Source organism: Balaenoptera physalus (assembly GCF_965194825.1).
Source record: "Balaenoptera physalus genome assembly, chromosome: 15".
Taxonomy (NCBI): domain Eukaryota; kingdom Metazoa; phylum Chordata; class Mammalia; order Artiodactyla; family Balaenopteridae; genus Balaenoptera; species Balaenoptera physalus.
This window is the reverse complement of record NC_138894.1, coordinates 79,024,688-79,044,319: the sequence shown is the minus strand read 5'-3', so window position 1 is coordinate 79,044,319 and position 19,632 is coordinate 79,024,688. Positions and strand designations below refer to the sequence as shown.

The 19,632-nt window shown below is 35.5% G+C and overlaps 1 protein-coding gene and 1 pseudogene across 13 annotated transcripts in view; one reads left to right on the top strand and one right to left on the bottom strand.

Annotated features, from left to right (window-relative positions):
• Positions 1–19,632, top strand: part of NCOA1 (nuclear receptor coactivator 1) — a 261,261-nt gene that overhangs the window by 70,458 nt on the left and 171,171 nt on the right. The window lies entirely within an intron of this gene.
• Positions 1,997–19,632, bottom strand: LOC309644100 (thioredoxin pseudogene; annotated as a pseudogene). The gene has a single exon. The product of its transcript is annotated as a thioredoxin pseudogene (transcript).

The window sequence follows — 19,632 nt, the reverse complement described above, 5'->3', positions numbered from 1 at the left end:
AAAAAACTCTGCATAGCAAAATAAAACACCAAAAAAATTTTTTTTTGTAGGAGGAAAATGAATCTTAATAAGGTGTACTTTGAAATTAACTCACAGGAGAGCCAGGATTCCTCCATCTCTTCATCTTGGAGTGAAACCAAAAGCTTGAGTTCAGAAACTGATTTTTAATCAGAATTGAAAAGGAAAGCGAATTCTAGTTTAAACAAGCTGCAAAAGCGTAGATTTGGGAAAACCAGGGATTTAGGGATTTTGCTAGTTCAGTATAATTTTATGATATGATAGGGCTCCTGAAAAGTTATTGTAGTCACTAATTATTAGTTGGAGTATAGTGTCTCATACAAGAAAAGTCATAGCTCTAACATGCTAGTCAAATCACATTTTACTGTTTTACAGAAGAAGGGATGCCTTATTGGTTTTGAAATGGCGTTTGATATGGAGTGACTTTCAAGTATTTTTATCACTTTAACTTCCTTCTTCAATTAAAAATGAACATGGAAATGAATTTAAATAGCTATTAATATTTTCGAGAATATTTTCGAGAATTTTTTCTAATTCCTTAGAATTAGAAATTCCTTACATTATTAAGAAACACTCTGCCTATTACAGGTCTAGCAGTGTAAACTAAAATTAGGTTAGGTGCAAGATTGAGAATTTCTGTCCTTACTCTTCATATATGGATGCATTTCATGCTAGTAAAAATTGAAAGCCTTAAGTATAGTGTAAGACCTGTATTGCTTGTAACGTGGTTTATTTAGTTACTTATAAAGCTTTCATTTAAATTTCGGATTAAGTATACTTTTCCAGTTGACTGTGCAACATTAAAAAAAAAAAAATTTAGGTTAAGCCACGAAGGAAAACCTCAGTAAACTCCAGAAAAGCTAAAACTAGACATGTCCAATCTCTCACCATAATAGAAGTTTAAAATGCGCTACTCCAACCAGTTGGAAAAATCAAACAGAAAATGTTCTTAAATCATATTGAATCAACCAGGGGATCAAGTATACAATAACTGATTATATAGCAAACTAAATACAGACTCAGGCAAAGACTGATATTGACCTTAGAAAATTGATTTTTGAAAAAGAAATGTACTCAACCTCAGATTTTAGTAAAACAACAAATAAAACCAACAAAATTAGTGCCTGGGAGAAAGGGAGGATATAAATAAGATAAAAGCAGAAACAGATGAACTGAAAAACAAACTGTAGAATTAAAAAAATCTAAGAGCTACTTCTTAAGGTTAAAAAAGTAAATATCTGACTGATTTTATCAAGGAAAAGATAGAAAACCAAAGTAAGAAAGAATAAACAGGACATAAAAGCAGAAAAGAGATTTTTAGAATTATAAGAGAGTTCTATTTAGTAACCATAAGCCAATTTATTTGAAATCTCTCTGAAATGAATTAAATGCCAAACTACTTTAAGAAGAAGAAAATCTGGGTAACCCAGAAAACCATGGAAGAAAAGTTCGAGGAATTTTCTCAAAAAATTGGTTCTGGGGCCAGATTATTTTGCCACTGAGTCTTTTCTAGCTTTCAAGGAACATATAATTCCTATGGTGAGAAATAGTTTATAAAAGATGGAAATATGCCCAATTAATGTTATGAATATCTTCACAATGGTTACTTCATCGGAGTGAGATTCTTTCAGGGGATTAGTTTTTTAGTTTCCACTGTAAGCACAGATTTTTCTTGAAATTAAGACAATTGAGGAAAAAAAAAAGCAAACCCAGAAATTAAAACCTTAGACAAAGATGTCTTTTATATCTATTAATATATTTACTAGTGTTACTAGTACTCTTCATTCCTTTGTATAGATCCACATTTTGATCTGATATTCATGTAGATCCAAATTTTGATCTGATATTCTTTTCCTTCTGCCTAAAGCACATTTCTTTAAAAAGGTGCATGCCTTATAATGGATTTTTCTCAGCCTTTGTCTAAAAACATTTCCATAGTCATTTGGAAATATATTTTAGCTGGATATAGAATTATTTATTTATTTATTTATTTATTTATTTATTTATTTATTTATTTATTTATTTATGCTGAGTTGGGTCTTTGTTGCCACACGTGGGCTTTCTCTAGTTGCAGTGAGTGGGGGCCACTCTTCCTTGCGGTTCGTGGGCTTCTCATTGTGGTGGCTTCTCTTGTTGCGAAGCAGGGGCTCCAGCGGTGCGGGCTGCAGTAGTTGTGGCCCTCAGGCTCTAGAGCACAGGCTCAGCAATTGTGGAGCATGGGCTTAGTTGCTCCGTGGCATGTGGGATCTTCCTGGACCAGGGCTTGAACCCGTGTCCCCTGCGTTGGCAGGTGGATTCCTATACACCACGCTACCAGGGAAGCCCTGGATATAGAATTTTAAGTTGACTTTTTTCTTCCAGTACTTAGCAGTGTCACTACACTGACTTCTCATTTGCATAGTTTCCAATGAGAAGTCTTTGTTTTTCTGTACATAATGAGTCTTTTTCCTTACCTCTGTCAACTTTTAACATTTTTTCTTAATCAGTGGTTTTCAACAGTTTGATTATGATGATATTTCTAAGTGTGGTTTTCTTTGTTTATCTTTCCTGTATTCTGTTGAGCCTCTTTGTTCTGTGGGTTTATGGCTTGAAAAACGTTTGCCTATTATTTCTCTACATATTTTTTTCTATCACCTTCTTCCCTCTAGCTTTTAGACCCCAATTACATGTATATTAGATTGTTTGATATATTGCTACAAATTATTGGTATTCCCCTTCTTTTCCTTTCTCCCTCCCTCCCTCCTTCCTTCCTTCCTTCCTTCCTCCCTTTCTCCCTTTCTGTTTTTTCTTTTTGTGCTTCATTTTGGATATTTTCTATTGTTGTGTTTTCAAATTAATTGTCCAATCTGCTATTAATTCCATCCAGTGTATTTTTCATTTCAGATCTTGTGTTTTTTATTTCTGGAAGTTTCATTTGGGCTTAAAAAAAATCTTGCCCTTCTCACCTTAACATCGCCATGTCTTTCTCTGCCTTCTTGAGCATGTTGAGCATATTTATAGTAGCTCTTTTAATATCTTTGTCCGCTAAGTTCCGTCTATCTGGTAGTTCTGTGTCTGTTTTTATTGATCTGTTAGTTTCTTGGTTGTAGGTCATATTTTCCTTCTAGTTTATATGCCTTGTAAGTTTTCATTGGATGTCATTGTGAATTTTATGTTGCTGGGTGTTGGATTTTGTTGTATTCCTTTAAATAATGTTGGTCTAAGTTTGGCATGCAGTTAAATTTTTTGAAATCACTTTGATGTTTTTTTGAGATTCACTTTGTTTTGAGGAAGCTTTGGTAGGGTGGGTCCCAGGCAGCCTTATTTCCTTGAGCTAATTTAGAGTTGCTACTTTTTGAGGACTTTACTTAATGTTTCATGTATTATTAAAACCGTGTAACTCAGACTGGGACTTGAATGCATGCGGCCAGGACTTGAATCTGGCCAAAACTCTGTTTGGGACTCCAACCCACGGTCTTTTAATTAGAGTCACTCATCTGGTGTCTGGACTTACTGAGGCTCAGGTTCTTTATATCTCAGCACTGAAGGAATTCAGCGAGAGGCAAAGTGATAGGCAAGAAGTAGATTTATTAATATAGGATGCTTGTAAGAGATGCAAGCGGGCAGGCAAGGGAGCTCTGCCCTGAGGATTAAGTGGGCTACAATTTTATAGTCAAAGGAAAGGGGGAGGGGAAAAGACTGCCTTCTTCGAGTAGACGTGGGGCTTACATCACTAGTTCCTCCTTCGTATCAGTCAGGAGAGTGTCTGACCCTATGAGGTCAAACTAGGATTATCATAGCAGTTATTCAAGTCAGTAGAAGGGTGGTGACATTTTTCTTCCATCTAATGGCCTGGGGCATATCTTGTGCTTTTATTTATGGCTTTATAGTTAAGCAAGCCTGCTTCATTCCACGACGTTCCAGTAGCTTTCTTGAGCCATCATTAACTTAACAGTGGTCTCCCAAAGTTTCCTAGGTTTCCCTCTCTATCTGTAGTCCCTTACTGGGACTTCTACAACTACCTGTATAACTATCCTATTCTATTCCTATCATTATGAGGTCTTTTCACTCTACTTGATGAGAATACAAATTATCTCTACCCTTGTATGAGTTTTGGGACTTCTTTGACCTATTTGTTTTTCATTGGTCCTTTCCCCAGTGTTAGGTAGTTTCCTCTCGCAGATGACCTGTCAAAGACTTGAGGGGAGGCCTCTACAGAGTTCCAGAGCTCTGTGTCTGCAGGTCCCTTCTCTCTGGTACGCTTTAACCAGATTCTGGCTGCTTTGGCTTCCCTGAACATTGTCAGTCTGTCTCCTCAACTCTCTGAGACTGCCAGGCTCTGTTGAAGTCCTCCCTCTCTACCCTGCATCCTGGAAACTGCTTCAAGGGTGTAAAGTGAGGCAGTTGTAGGTCTCACCTAATTTTTTTCCCCCTTTTCTCAGGGATCCCACTCCTGCTTTGACTGTTGTCCAATATCTGAAAGCTGTTGTTTATTTTATCCAGTTTTGATTGTATAACCAGAAGGATTAATCAGATCCCTGTTACTCCATCATGGCTGTTTGTAGAAGTACTCGATTATCTTTTCCTTCTTTTCTGTGGGTTAAGATGTGGACATAAATAAAAGAAGCCAAGAAATCATTTGGCTTGTTCTCAGTGTTTCAGGTGTTAGGCTTAACTGTAACTGAGGCAGAGGAGTCCCTAGTTGCCTATGGTCCAAACCCTTTGATAATAATAAACAGACAATTTTGCCTGGTACATCCCTTCTCACTTTCATTCTCTGGAACCTTTTGCAGTGGTAGGGTGGTTGATCAAGAATTATGGTATTCTGAATCTTGGTTAGGTACTACATAGTTTTAAAAAGTTCTTAATACTCTTACTTTCAACTGAATTAAGAGCTATTTTTACTTACTTTTTCTCAGCTGTTTCAATTTGCTATTACCTTTAATTTTATCAGTTTTTTTTTTGGCTATGTTATTTGCTAGTTAGTTTATCTATCTGGTTGTCATTTTTCACTGGGTTGTATTTATTTCATCATGTGTTTTTCTGCATCACAGTAACCTTTAGGATCTTGGAAGGGTTTGATCTTTATTCATTATTATCTTTAGTTTTGTTCCTGCTTCTCTGTTCTTGCTTTCCTTTACCCAGAAATGAATGAGCAAATAAGTAACTGAATAGACACAGACAAATATATTCACACATATATACACACGTGCATTTTCTCAATTCTAAGACTATTAATTGTGATATATACTATTGATTGAATATCCTTTAAAGAAAGAAGAAACATTAAATTTATTTTTAAAATCCTTAGAAATTAACTGACAGAAGCATGCATTTATCCATACAGTTTCTATACCATCTTCTTTGGAATCGTAATACAAGAGTGAGTCTAATCCTTTTTCATACTGACATGCTGATTTTCCTCACCTGTTGCTGCTTTTCTATACATTATGATTGTCAGTGTAGTTTTGAGTCATATGGGAAATGTTTGGAATTTAACTGCTTTTCTTTGTTGGCTAAATTCATGGTTTCAGTTTTTCTATAAACTGTGAATTAAATAACTTCTTTTTTGAGTCAGCTGGAAACTTTTGACAGATATCCAGCCCTTGGGTAATAGTACTTTGTAAAATGTAAATTGGTCACACCAGTGTCTCCCAGCTCTGCTAATTCTGTGATCTATTTTGAGGGACTGGGTAATTTCTACTGCCTTTAATTGCTCTTGCTTGTCTCACAACAGACAATTTTTGCATGACAATAGCTTTTTATTTCAGTGCTTTCTGAAAACATTTTCAAGCAACAGTTAGGCTTTCAGATTTAACTTAAAATTCAAAGGCTTGTGAGTTTATCTGTGCAGTAAATTCAGCTGTGGTGATATTTGGATAATCAGATACCTTCTATGGGAAGGTGTTTCCCATAGGTTTACACATGGGCAAGCAGTTACATACATCACAACTTACTCTTTTGCTTAACTGCTGGTGCATTTTTTGGACAATAATTCTGATACTTCTCCTAGTTTCAGAAACCTAAAAATATTATTTTAAGAAAAGCATTTTTAGAATTGAGAAAATATGATTTAGGAATTTAGTATACAATAGCAAGCATAAAGTCATATCAAGTAGTAGAATTATTACATTAATTTTGAGGTGATCAGGTAGCAGTTAGAAAAATTAGTGTTGAACCTGTCTGTATGCAAATGTATGGTTAACTTTTTAAAAACTGGAAAACTAGTGAAACTATGCAAATAGTAACCCAAAGTAAGAAGACTCAGAAATTGACTAAAAAATTAAGTACATCTATATGAAAAAACCAGCACAAAATTAAAAAGAAAATAACAAAATGGAAAATATTTACATATTTGACCTTAAATCCTATCTAAAATAACTATGAATATTTTTAAAATATTTACAACACTAAGATTCCAGTAAGTACATTGATAAAGTCGTGTCCATTAGGTCAAAATAGAGTTTACATAGAGTAAACAAATGTAAGGAAAAGAGTTCAACCTCCTGGGTAATTAACTGAAACAATAGTGAATAACCTTTTTGTACTTATTGAATAACTGTAATAAATTAGGGAATGAAGTACTCATGCATTGTTTTGGAATTGGTACAGCTGGCCTCCATAAGTACCTTTTTGTACTTATTGAATAACTGTAATAAAGTAGGGAATGAAGTACTCATGCATTGTTTTGGTATTGGTACAGCTGGCCTTCATGGTTTTCTGATGAGAAATTCCCCTGTAGGTAATGCATTGTTTTTCTCTGGCTGCTTACAGGATTTTTTTCTTTGTGTTTAGTTTGAGAAACTTTATTATAATGTGTGTATGTTTGGATTTCTTTGGGTTTTAACCTGTTTGCAGTTTGCTCAGCTTCTTGAATTTGTTAGTTTATGATTTTCACCAAATTTGAAAAACTGTCATCTGTTATTTCTTCAAATAATTTTTCAGCCCACATTTTTTCTCATCTTCTCTGGGATTTTGATGATGTGAATGTTAGATCTTATGTAATTGTTCCACAGGTCCCTGAGGCTCCATTATTTTTTTCAATCTATTCTTTTTCTCTTTTTCGTACTGGATGATTTCTATTGATTGATTTTTAAGTTTAAGTTCACTTTCTTTAAGATCAATTCTTTCTTCTGTTATCGACATTCTGCTATTCAGACCATCCGTTGAATTTAATTTTGGCTATTGTATTTTTCAGTTCTAAAATTTCCATTGATTCTTCTCTGTGTCTTCTGTTTCTTTGCTGTGACTTTCTGTTTTCCCATTTGTTTCAGTAGTGTTTATAATTGCATTTTGGTTCGTTTTACTGATAGCTGCTTTAAAATCCTCGTTAGATAATTCAGACATGTTTGTCATCTCGGTACTGGTGTCTATTAATTGTCTTTTCTCATTTAAGTTGAGATTTTTTTTGTACATTGCTTTATTTTTTCATGAATATAGTTATAAAAACAAATTACGAGAATAAGAACAAAGAGGAAATAGAACCAATCTAGCTGTATAAGCTCAATTTCTTTCTCTATAAAGTAGAAATAATATCTACTTTACAGATTTTTTATAAAGACTACATGAGAACACATACATAAAATATCCATCTCAGTCCCTGGCATATAACAATGCTCAGAAAATATTAGTTAACTTTGCTTTTCTTTTTTCTGATTGTAGTATTTTGAAATCATTACTCTCAACTACTTGGCATTTTAAGGGAAGAGGTTCTTTAAAAGAAGTCTTAACCTTCCTTTCCTAACTAGTTCTCTAAATTGTAATTACTTAATACAAAGATCAGCGTCTTCCTCATTACTGTCTTAGCTTTTTTGTTGGGGGATGGACCTTTTTGTTGTTAAATCTAGATTAGTTTTCTCCTTGTCCTAAGTCCTAGGTAATTCATCCACTTTCTTCTGTTCCTTAGAGACTCTTTTCTATCTCCAACACTTATCCAGGGCAGAAGTGGAGTGATATATTGGCAGCTCCCCCTTACTTGCCAGCATGATAAGTACACTTTCCCTTTTTTGCTTTTAGGATTTTACAGCTACGCTTTACGGGAAAGGTAGGAGGAGTAAGAGGTAGAGAAGGGGTGCTGGTCATGACAGAAATAAACACAGGGGTGTGACAAAGCTTAGGAAATCCTAATAACTTCTTAGAGTCATTGGTAGTCTCTGACTCTTGCTGAGTTGGTAACTGGATGCCCTATTTCAGGGGTCCCCAACCTCCGGGCTGTGAACCGGTACCAGTCCACAGCCTGTTAGAAACGAGGCCGCACAGCAGGAGGTGAGCGGCGGAGCGGGTGAGCGAGGGAAACTTCATCTGCCGCTCCCCATCACTCGCATTACCGCCTGAACCATCCCCCCCACCATCCGTGGAAAAATTGTCTTCCACAAAACCAGTCCCTGGTGCCAAAGAGGTTGGGGACTGCTGCCCTATTGGACCGATGCATCTTGATTTTTTTCTGCTTTCTCCTGAAACCTCTTTGACTTTCATGATGCAGAGTTTTTCCTGAGAAAGTGACATTTAAGCTAAAATTCTGAAAGATGAGTTAGGAGTTACTAGGTGAGAGCGGAAGAATGTGCAGGGAGACAGAACCAGCATATCTGAAGTTCTTGAAGTAATGCAGGAGCATATTGGAGGTACTAGAAGAATGTCAGTACAGAAATAAAAATGGTGTGGTATCGGCAAAGGGATAGATGCACAGATCATTGGAACAGAGTAGATAGTCCAGAAATAGGATCCACAGAAATATGGTCAGTTGATTTTTTTTTTTAAAAGGGTAGAGTTAATATTTTATTGTCACTTATCAGATGGCAGTTAGGTATATAGTGTTTATACTTGACCTTTCCTTTCTGTAAATAAAAAAATTACAAGTTTTAAACAGCCAGTGGATGTTTACTGGTCATGTCTTCAGAAAACATGATGAGATTAATTCATTAATGGTGGCTTCAAGGTTTTCCTTATTGGCGCCAGAAAATTCACCCACTTTCTGTTCCTTTTTAAAAAACTGGAAGGTTTGCCATGCATTTGACTTCACACTCTGAAGCAACATCCTGACAGCCATCCACATCTACTTTGAGGAACACCACGTTGGAATACTTTTCAGAGAGAGAATGAAAGAAAGGCTTGATCATTTCGCAAGTCCCACACCATGTGGCTGAGAAGTTGACTACTAGGAGTTTCTCTCCTGCATGGTTCAAGGCCTTCTGAAAAGCATACTTTCTCTCAATCTGCTTCACCATTTTGGCTCCTGGGGTCTGATGAACGACCTCACAGTGGAAGCAATGAAAACGGATCCAAGGGGCTGGACAGAGCTTTGGCCAGTTGATATTTGACAACGTTGCAAAAGCAATTCAGGAGAGAAACAGTGACCTTTTTAGTAAATGGTGTTGGCTTTGCATTCATATGCAAAAAAAGAATCTTGATTTATACTTCACACCTTTATATAACAATTCAAAATGCATCATAGATCTAAATGTAAACTGTGAAACTGTAAAGTTCTTGGAAGAAGGCATAAGGGAGAATATTTGTGACTTGAGGTTAGGCAAAGAATACTTAGATATGACACCAAAAGCATGATCCATTAAAGGAAAAAAATTGATAAATTGGACTTCATAGAAATTAAAAGCTTTTTGCTCTGTGAAAGACACTGTTAAGAGAATAAAAATACAAGCTACAAAGTGGGAGTAAATATTTGACTATCACATATCCAATAAAGGACTTATGTCAAGAATATATAAAGAACTCTCAAAACTCAAGAGTAAAGAAACAAACAACTAAGTTTAAAAATGGGCAAAAGACATAGACATTCCATCAAAGAGGATATAAGGTTGATAAATAAATACATGAAAAGATGTTCAAAATCATCATTTCTTTTAAAAATCATTTTCTTTTAAAATCAAAATCATTTCTTTTAAAAAAAAATTGGAATTTGCAGAAAAGTTGCAAAGGTAGTACAGGGTGAAATTTGTTAGTCTTTCCTTCTTTTTGATAGCTCTGACACTTTTGAATAGTACTGGTCTGGTATTTTGTAGAATGTCCCTCAGTTGGGTTTGTCTGATGTTTTTCTGATGATTACACTTAGGCTATAGTGTTTTGGGAAGAATACTACAAGAGGTGAAGGATCCCTGTCTTTACATTATATCGCGGAGTACAGTATCAACATTATTATCACTGGTGGCGTGGTGGTGTTAACCTTAATGATTTTTTTTTTTACACTTTGGAAAACAGTTTGGTACTTTTTTATGGAGTTAAACATACAGTACCATATAACCCAACAACCACCCTCTGAGTACTTACTCTAGAGGACAAAAACTTAATTTCACATAAAAATCTCTACACAAATGTTCATAGCAGTTCTATTCATAATCACCCCGAACTAGAAACAACCTGATGTTTTTCTGATGGGTAAATAGATAAATGATGGTACATCCATACAGTGGATTACTATTCAGCAACAAAAAGGAATAAATTATTATTATTATTTTTTAAATAAATTTATTTGTTTAATTTATTTTTGGCTGCGTTGGGTCTTAGTTGCTGCGCGCAGGTTTTCTCTAGTTGGGGTGAGGGGGGCTCCTCTTCGTTGCAGTGCGCGGGTTTCTCACTGTGGTGGCTTCTCTTGTTGCGGAGCACGGGCTCTAGGCGTGCGGGCTTCAGTAGTTTTGGCATGCAGGCTCAGTAGTTGTGGCTCACGGGCTCTAGAGAGCAGGCTCAGTAGTTGTGGCGCACGGGCTTAGTTGCTCCGCGGCATGTGGGATCTTCTGGACCAGGGCTCGAACCCATGTCCCCTGCATTGGCAGGCGGGTTCTTAACCACTGCGCCACCAGGGAAGCCCAGGAATAAATTATTGATTCATGTGACAACTGGATGAAGTTTCTGTTGGGGTAATGGAACTTTCTGTATTGTGGTTGTGGTGGTGGTTACATGACTCTATATGTATTGCTAAAACTCATAGAACTGTACATGCAAAAAAGTTTCTTTTATTGTATGATAGTTTACAAAATGTAATTTTTAAAAAAGGAAGCTAAAGTAAAAAGAAGAAAGAGTGCATACCTGGAACACAGAGAACAATAGCAAAAATAGCAAAAATGGTACAACTGAAGAATGGAGAGTAACCACATCATTTAGTCCTTGTACGACTTAATGGATTTTAAGCAGGGGAATGACGTGATCAAGACATTTTAAAAGAGAGGTTTATGAAACCTCTTTGATCTTCAGTGTGGAGAATGCATTGATGAGAGATAGATTGAAGATCTAAGAGGAAGGATAGAAAATAAGACATTTCTTGCATCTTTGCCACAAATTTTGGTAAAACCCAATTCCTGAAGTCTATTTTTGGTATTAGGATCTTGTGATGATAAGAATAATTATAATTACAAGCACTCCTTTTGACTTTTTTAATACAACATATATTTTTGTACATTATACTCTGCTTTTCATATGAATAAATGAGACTCAGTTACCAACTAACATGATTTTGCCTAGTTGTGTCTATCCAACATTTTGGTTTCAAAAGTGTTACCATCTTAAAAAAAAATTACTTATGCAGTCCTTGGTATATTATTATACTTGTTCTTATTTTATAAAAATGAGTAGAAGATTAAAGAAATTCAGCTGAGAATGATAATTATAAGTATGCTTATAAATTGAATATTAGTTAAGACCAAGATGAAAATTACAAATCTTTGGCTTCAGTCAGTGCTTTTTGGATTAAAGAATATTAATCCAATATTGTGTGTGAAGTAAGAGAACAGATATTTAAGAAAATGTGGAAACGTAATTATATTGTTGACAACTGGTCAGGTGAAATTAGAGACATACATGTTTTTGAAAAACCTAATAGTATCCCCCTTTTATCTTTTCACACATTTTAGTTTTCATATAAATTTTCGGGAGTAGAGTATATATAAATATAATGCATTTCCTGCAATGCTAGTGTTGCTATAAGAAAATCTATTATGTCAAACTCATGAAATTGCCATTTTTTGAAGGCAAAAATGTTAGAATGTTGGCAGTTTCATGTGGTGGAACCTAATATTTTTTTCCCAGATTGATTACATTCTTGTCTATAAGTTCTTGATTTAGAGAAGGGTATGTTTTATAGTTAATTTTCTAGGAGATATATCTTGGTTCTGGTTTTGTACAAAAGTCAAAAAAGATTCATTGATTCGCAAAGAGACAGCAAAAATGTGAATTAATGTTCTTTTTTTAAACGTAAGTTTTACCCACAGAAGTAATTCTCCTTTTTGAAATGCTAACAAGATTGGTGAAACTAAAGTCCATCTTGAGCATTTCTACAGTCCTGGTTCTTTCCTGTTCTCTCCGTGGTTAATATTTGGTGTCTATCTTTTCAGATATTTTCAGTCCATTTATATTTATGTACTTACGTACATATATCCACACATATCCACTGATTTATATACGTTAAGTATACATATATACACACATATTTGTAGGAAATATATAGTATTGTATGGATTATTTTTTGTAAGTGGTATATTTATATATTTTGGCAGTATGATTTTTTCACTCTCCAGCATGTTTAGATCTGTATTTTGTTGTTGTTATTTTCAGTTTCTGCATTGTGTTTTGTACGATGGCTGTACCAGTTTTATTTGGGCCCTCAGGGTTTTTACTGCAGATTGCTTATAATTTTTTAAAACTACAAACAGTGGAGTCAGGAGTGTCCTGTATGTACTTTCTCATGCACCTGCATGATAGTTCCTTTAAGATAAAAAGAAGTGGAATTGCTGAACCATATGGTATATGCACTTTAAATGTTTTATAGGGAAATTTTCAAGTAGACAAAATAGAAGAGTGAACTTCTACTTGCCTTCAACAGTTATCATCCCGTGATCAATCTTGTTTTATCTGTACTCTCACTTACTTTATCCCTTCTCACATTTTTGAAACAAATCGAGATATGTCATTTGATCTGCAGATATTTCATGTGTTTCTGGAAAATATAAGGTCTTTTTTTTTTTAGAGAAAAACACAATCGTGGTACTATTATCACACTTGAAAATTAACAATAATTCTTTAGTATCATTAAATATTCAGTCAGTGTTCAAATTTTAAACTGTTTTTATGTCAGAAACATTTTCTTCCATATTTTTTTGCTTGTTTGAATTAGAATCCAGATGAGGTTTACAGTTTGATTGGTTGATATACCTTTAAAAAAAAAGTCTTTCAAACTATTTTTCCTCTTTTTCTCCCTCCCTCTCTTTCTCCCATCCCTTCTCGCTTTCTTTCACTCCATCTCCCTGATTCCCCTTTCTTTCTCTTGTCTCCAGCTTCCTTTCTTCCTCCCTCCCTGCTTCCTCCCCTCCCTCCCTCCTTCCTCCCCTGCCAACCTCCCTGTCTTTCTTTTTTAAATTTTGCAGTATATTGATTGAAGAGACTGGGTGGTTTGCCCTGCAGATATTTTCCATACTCTAGCTCTTGCTTATTGCATCCCATGGCATTGTTTAACTTGTTTTTTGTTCTCTGCATTTTCTGTAAATTTTTAGTTAGGTATGGAGGCTTGATGTGATTCAGGTTTGATTTCTTTTTGTTAAGACTGTTTTATAGAAAGTGTTGTCATTTTCTATAAGGAGGCACATATGTATAGTGATGATACATGCAATTTTTTTTTAAGATTTTTTTTTGATGTGGACCATTTTTAAAGTCTTCATTGAATTTGTTAAAATATTGCTTCTGTTTTATGTTTTGGTTTTTTGGCCACGAGGCATGTAGGATCTTAGCCCCCCAGACCAGGGATCAAACCTGCACCCCCTACACTGGAAGGCGAGGTCCCAACCACTGCACAGCCAGGGAAGTCCCGATACACGCAGTTTTGATTTGGAAGATATTGCCAGATTGTCTTCCAGAACTGTTGTTTCAGTCTATACCTTTATCATTAAGTTTTTGAGAGTATCATTTCATACACTTGTGAACTGTTACCATCTAGCTTTCAAATTTTTTGGAAAATGTCTTCTTAGTCTTTAGTATTTAATTCACTAATTACTAGTAAGGTTGTTTTTTTTTGTATTTTTTATTTTTTAGGGTTATTTGTATTTTTTCTAATGGGAATTGCCTATTCACAGTATGCTTTGTTTCTTTTCCTGTTGGTTGTTGAACATTTTTCTTATTGATTTGTAGAATTTCTTTAGGTCTTTTGATTACTCATCCTTTTTTTTTTTTCCTGTTTTTATGATGCCAAATATTTTCTCTTAGGTTTTTACTAGTCTTTCATTTTGATTATATTGTCCTTTGGTATACAGAAATTATACCAGTCAGATCAGTCAGTCTTTTCCTTTATGACTTATGTGTACCTTTTAGTTTGTGTGAAAAAGGATTCTTTGCATAGAGGCATAAAAATATTCACTTACATTTTTTTAATTATAAAGAACACGTAACATAAAAATTGCCATCTTAACCATTTTTAAGTGTACAATTGAGTAGTATTAAGTACATTCACCTTGTGCAACTGATCTCCAGAACTTTTTCATATTGCAAAACTGCAACTTTATACCCATTAAACAACAATAACTTGAGATTAAGTTTTCATGTTTAGGTATTTTATCCTCTGACTTTTTTTTCCTTTTTCTTTCTTTTTTTTTACTTTTGATATCTGGTAGGATAAATAAAACTGGTTTGTTGTTTTTCATAATTCTCTTTGTTATTTAAATATATATGTATATGCATATACATGTCTTTTCTCTATGTTTTTAATATACTTCGTAAACGGCATGAAAAATTCTGCTAGGATATTATCTGGATTTATATATTAATTTGAGGAAAATTAATATTTTTATTAGGTATATTGACTGTTTCTCCATTCAACTCAAAAGTTTTATTCTTTTGGAAACTTAGTTTTCTACTAGAAGACCTTACTCATATTCCACAGAATTCTTTATTCCTAGGTAATTTTTATTTTTGTTTCTTCTGGGATGGAGTGATTCTGATTTTTTCTTAAAAATTGTAGTCTGTCTGTTCCCAGTTCTGATTTCCCCTTTCTCTCCTTTATTTTATTTTACATTTTCACAGCATTTGTCACCTTGTAGCAGATTTGATAATTTACCTATTTATTATGTGTGTTGTTATTACCTATCTTCCTTACCCTCTCCCCAAATCTAGAATGTAATTTCTACAAGGACAGGGATCTGTCTTTGAGTTTTATATTCCCTTTGAGTTTTATAAGGATAGGTATTCACGTTATATGTAACTAATGACTTTTGGGGAGTCTTTTCCTTTCTAGCATTAATATATTTTTTTTCCTTAATTTATTGCATTGGGTAAGCCTTCCAGTACTATGTTGAATAGTACATGTGATTTCGCACATTATTAACTTGTTCTTAACATACATGAGAATGCATCTGTTACTTTATTCATAGGTATAATGTTTACCATTGGTTTCTGATAGGTTTTAACAAAGTAGGGAAGTTCATTTTTTGTTCTTACCTTGCCAAGAGTTTTTATTTTTGGATTTTGAATTTTATCAATGGGAAAAGGCACATAAATAATCTCTTGGGGAGTTTTCATCATTTGTAGATGATACCACCAAGAGGCAGGAGAGTTGAACATATAGTGGTTGCTAAGAAACAGAAACTGAGGAGACCTTTTGGCCGTCTTACAGGGGTGGAGAGACTGTTGGAGTTCAGGGTTACCAAGGCATCTAGAGCTTGAATGACCAAGATGGTGAAGAGAATATAAGCATAGAGAAGTGAGCCAAAAGTCTGAACCATGTTTCCACCAGAATTTGTTGAAGGTTAGTAAACTGCACAAGCCAATAGGCAGAAAAGTTGAGCTGAAGGTGGCTAATAAGAGGTTGAGAAGCTAAGCAGAATTTTCAGCAGTCTCATGGTACTAAAGAGAGGAGTTCTGGTGCATATCTGAGGCTTTCAGTTGAGATCTCTAAATAACTATATCCTAACAATAATGGTGAACCAGAGAAGGAGACCAGGTCTTTTTTTTTTTTTTAATTGAAGTATAGTTGATGTATAATGTTACGTCACAGGTGTACAATATAGTGATTCATAATTTTTAAAGGTTATACTCCATTTATAGTTATTATAAAATATTGGCTATATTCCCTGTGTTGTACAATATATCGTTGTAGCTTATTTTATACATAATAGTTGTGCCTCTTAATTCCATACCCCTGTGTTGCCCCTCCCCTTTCCCTCTCCCCACTGGTAACCACTAATTTGTTCTCTGTATCTGTGAGTCTGCTGCTTTTTTGTTATATTCACTAGTTTGTTGTACTTTTTAGATTCCACATATAAGTGTTATCATACAGTATTTGTCTTCCTGTGTCTGACTCATTTCACTTAACATAATACCCTCTAAGTTCATCCATGTTGCTGCAAATGGCAAAATTTCATTCTTTTTTATGGCGGAGTAGTATTCCATTGTGTGTGTGTGTGTGTGTGTGTGTGTGTGTGTGTGTGTGTGTGTGTGTATACACATATACCACATCTTCTTTATTCATTTATCTCTTGAAAGACACCGAGGTTGCTTCCATATCTTGGCTATTGTAAATAATGCTGCTATGAACATTGGGGTGCATGTTCATAAGTCTTAATATGATTGAAAATTGTCTTCAAATTAGCTTAATCTCTGATTGGATTAGCTCCTGTTGCCTACCAGAAACTAAAGAAAATCTTCTATTGAAAAAGATAATATCAGTCACAGCCTCTACTGTTTTTGTTATGCAATATCTGACATTCAATCTCCAGATTCCAGGCATGCCAAGAGTCATGAACAAGAGAAAAACAGATATAGAAACACATGATCAAATGTGGACTTCAGTGCCACTTCCTTCACCCCTCTTTTGTTTCAGACAAGAAATCTATCATTTGAATTGTTTTTCCCCTATAGGTAAAGCATCATTTCTCTCTCGCTGTTTTCATTACATTTTCTTTGTCTTCAGTTTTCAGAAGTTTAACTGTGAACTGTCCTGGTATGGATTGCTTTGGGCTTTATGCTGTTTAGGATTCACTTAGCTTCTGGAATCTGTAAGTTTGTGTGTTTTGCCAAGCTCGAGGAGTTACAAGTTTTTGTTTCTTAGAGGACTTTTTGAGTCTTACCCTCTTTCTTCTCTCTTTTTGGGACTCAGATGACATGGAAGATAAATAGTTTTTTTTTAAAGGTTTTTAAAAAATTATCATTTTAAAAAAATTAATTAATTAATTTTTGGCTGCATTGTGTCTTCATTGCTGCATGCGGGCTTTTCTCTAGTTGTGGTGAGCAAGGGCTATTCTTTGTTGCGGTGCACAGGCTTCTCATTGCGGTGGCTTCTCTTGTTGCGGAGCACAGGCTTTAGGCGCGTGGGCTTCAGTAGTTGTGGCTCGCGGGCTCTAGAGCACAGGCTCAGTAGTTGTGGTGCACGGGCTTAGTTGCTCCACAGCATGTGGGATCTTCCCAGACCAGGACTTGAACCTGCGTCCCCTGCCTTGGGAGGCGGATTCTTAACCACTGCACCAGGGAAGTCCCGGAAGATAAGTCTTTTGTTGTAGTCCCACAGGACCCCAAGGCTCTGTTTATTTGTTTTTCTCTCTGTTGTTCAGATTGGGTAGTTTCTATTGTTCTCTCTTCCAGGTCAGTGATTCTTCCCTCTGTCCTCTCCATTCTACTGTAGTTCTCATCTGTTGAGCTTTTGTTTCAGTTTTTATATTTTTTCAGTTCTGAAATCTTTTTTTTTTTTGGTGTATTTTTTCTTTGTTGAGGCTCCCTATTTTTTTGTTTATTTGTTTCAAGAATGTGCATAACTGCTCTTTGAGACATTTTTGTAATGGCCACTTCAAACATTATGTCAGGAGGGGTGCCATCAGGGTTTTAATCCAGGATCTACCTCTTAGTAACTTTATGAATCTGGGCAACCTCTGGGGTTTTTATCTGTAATTTAATCTCTATGTACCTCACTTTTCACATGTGTAAAATGGGATTAATAACAGTAATTAGTGACAGTAACTGCTTCACAGAATTATGGTAAGGGTAGAGTTAATATGTATAATATGTTTATAGCATTAGCTAAGCACATAATATATGTTCAGTAAATAATACTTAATAGTAAAAAAAAAAATCCTCATCAGATAATCTTACCATCTCCCTCATCTTGGTATTGGCTTCTGTGGATTGTCTTTTTTCATTCAGTTTGACATATTTCTTGTTATGATGAGTGTTATGAGAGTTCTTGTTATGACGAGTGATTTTTATTTGATACCTGGACATTGTGGGTATTATGTTCTGAGACTCAGGATCTTATTTAAACATTCTGATGTAGCTGGCTTCTTTTGGCACTGCTCCAACATGGGAAAGAGGGGAGTGCTCTGTCACATTACTGCCCAGAGGGGATAGAAGTCCAAGTTCCTCGCTCCGCCTCTGTTGACTCTCAAGTTGGTGGGAGATTCCTCATTACTGCTTGTCAGGGATGGGAGTTCTGGCCTCCACTGACTTTTCCTTGGCTGAGGAGGCAGGTGTGCCTCAGTACACACCTGTACTGAGGGGGAGGGGAGGGCCTTCTTACTGTTGGGCAGTGGTGAAAGGCCCGACTCCACTAGGCCTCTTCTGACACCAGCCTACACCAGGAAGGGGGAAGTACACCTTCTTACTGCCAGGTGGACATCTAAGCTCTCCATGTGGCCTTCACTGACACCAAGGGGAAGGAGGTCTCATTATCACCTGGTAGGGACCAACTCCCAAATGGCCTTCTCTGACAGCACTGTGGTGGGGAGTATGGGGTGCCGTGTTACAGTTTGGCAGAGGTGGAAGTCTAGGCTCTACACTTGACCTTTGCTGGTGGCGCTGGCGCCACAGTTTTGTTTTGTTTTGTTTTATGGTGTTTGTCTGGGTATAACAGCTTTTTGTCTAGATTGTTTCTTTCCTGATCTTTTGGCTGGGAGAACAGGATTTTGTTTTGTTTGTTTCGTTTTTTGGAGGGTCTGGGCCTATTGGTATTTCTAGGTTGCCAGCTTCTTCAACTCCAAGTCTAGAATATATAGGGCACAGAAGAAAACCCATAGAACTCACCACCATGTTGTTTTCCTTAGATCTGGTGATTTCTACCTGATCTGCTTTCTTCTCTCCACCTTTAGAGTCGTCTTATGTTTGTTATATATGTTGTCCAGGTCTTTTAGTTTTACTTAGTGAGAAGAATAGGGAAAAATATATCTATTCCACCTTCCCAGAAGTGGAAGTCCTCAAGTACTTTAAATTCTTAATTATTTAGTTTTCATTATAATTAATATTACCTTTTAGTCTGCTTGCCATATGCTTGACTGGGTAGAATTTTATCAGTGTGCCTCACTTATAGGGCTTTAAATTTTTTTTTAAATGAAAGTATGGCTCACCATCTAGAAGTAGAAGTTTTAGAATTAATCTTTTAGTGTTAATTATTTTGGAGAAAGAGCAATAATTTTCTATATCCCATTTTATTTAAAATATATACATAAAACCTCTAGTTTTTGTTTGCTTCAAGAGAATGTCCCAGGGTAGCTTATGTATTAATTATGAATATCTTAATGAATTAAGAATACTGCTTTAAATATATTAAATTTATTTACTGCCACCACCCTCACCCCCACCCCTACTCTCATTTTCTAGAGTAGATTGTATTAATTTCATGTGATTGATCCAAGTAGCTATGACTGACTGTAATACTGTTTTCCT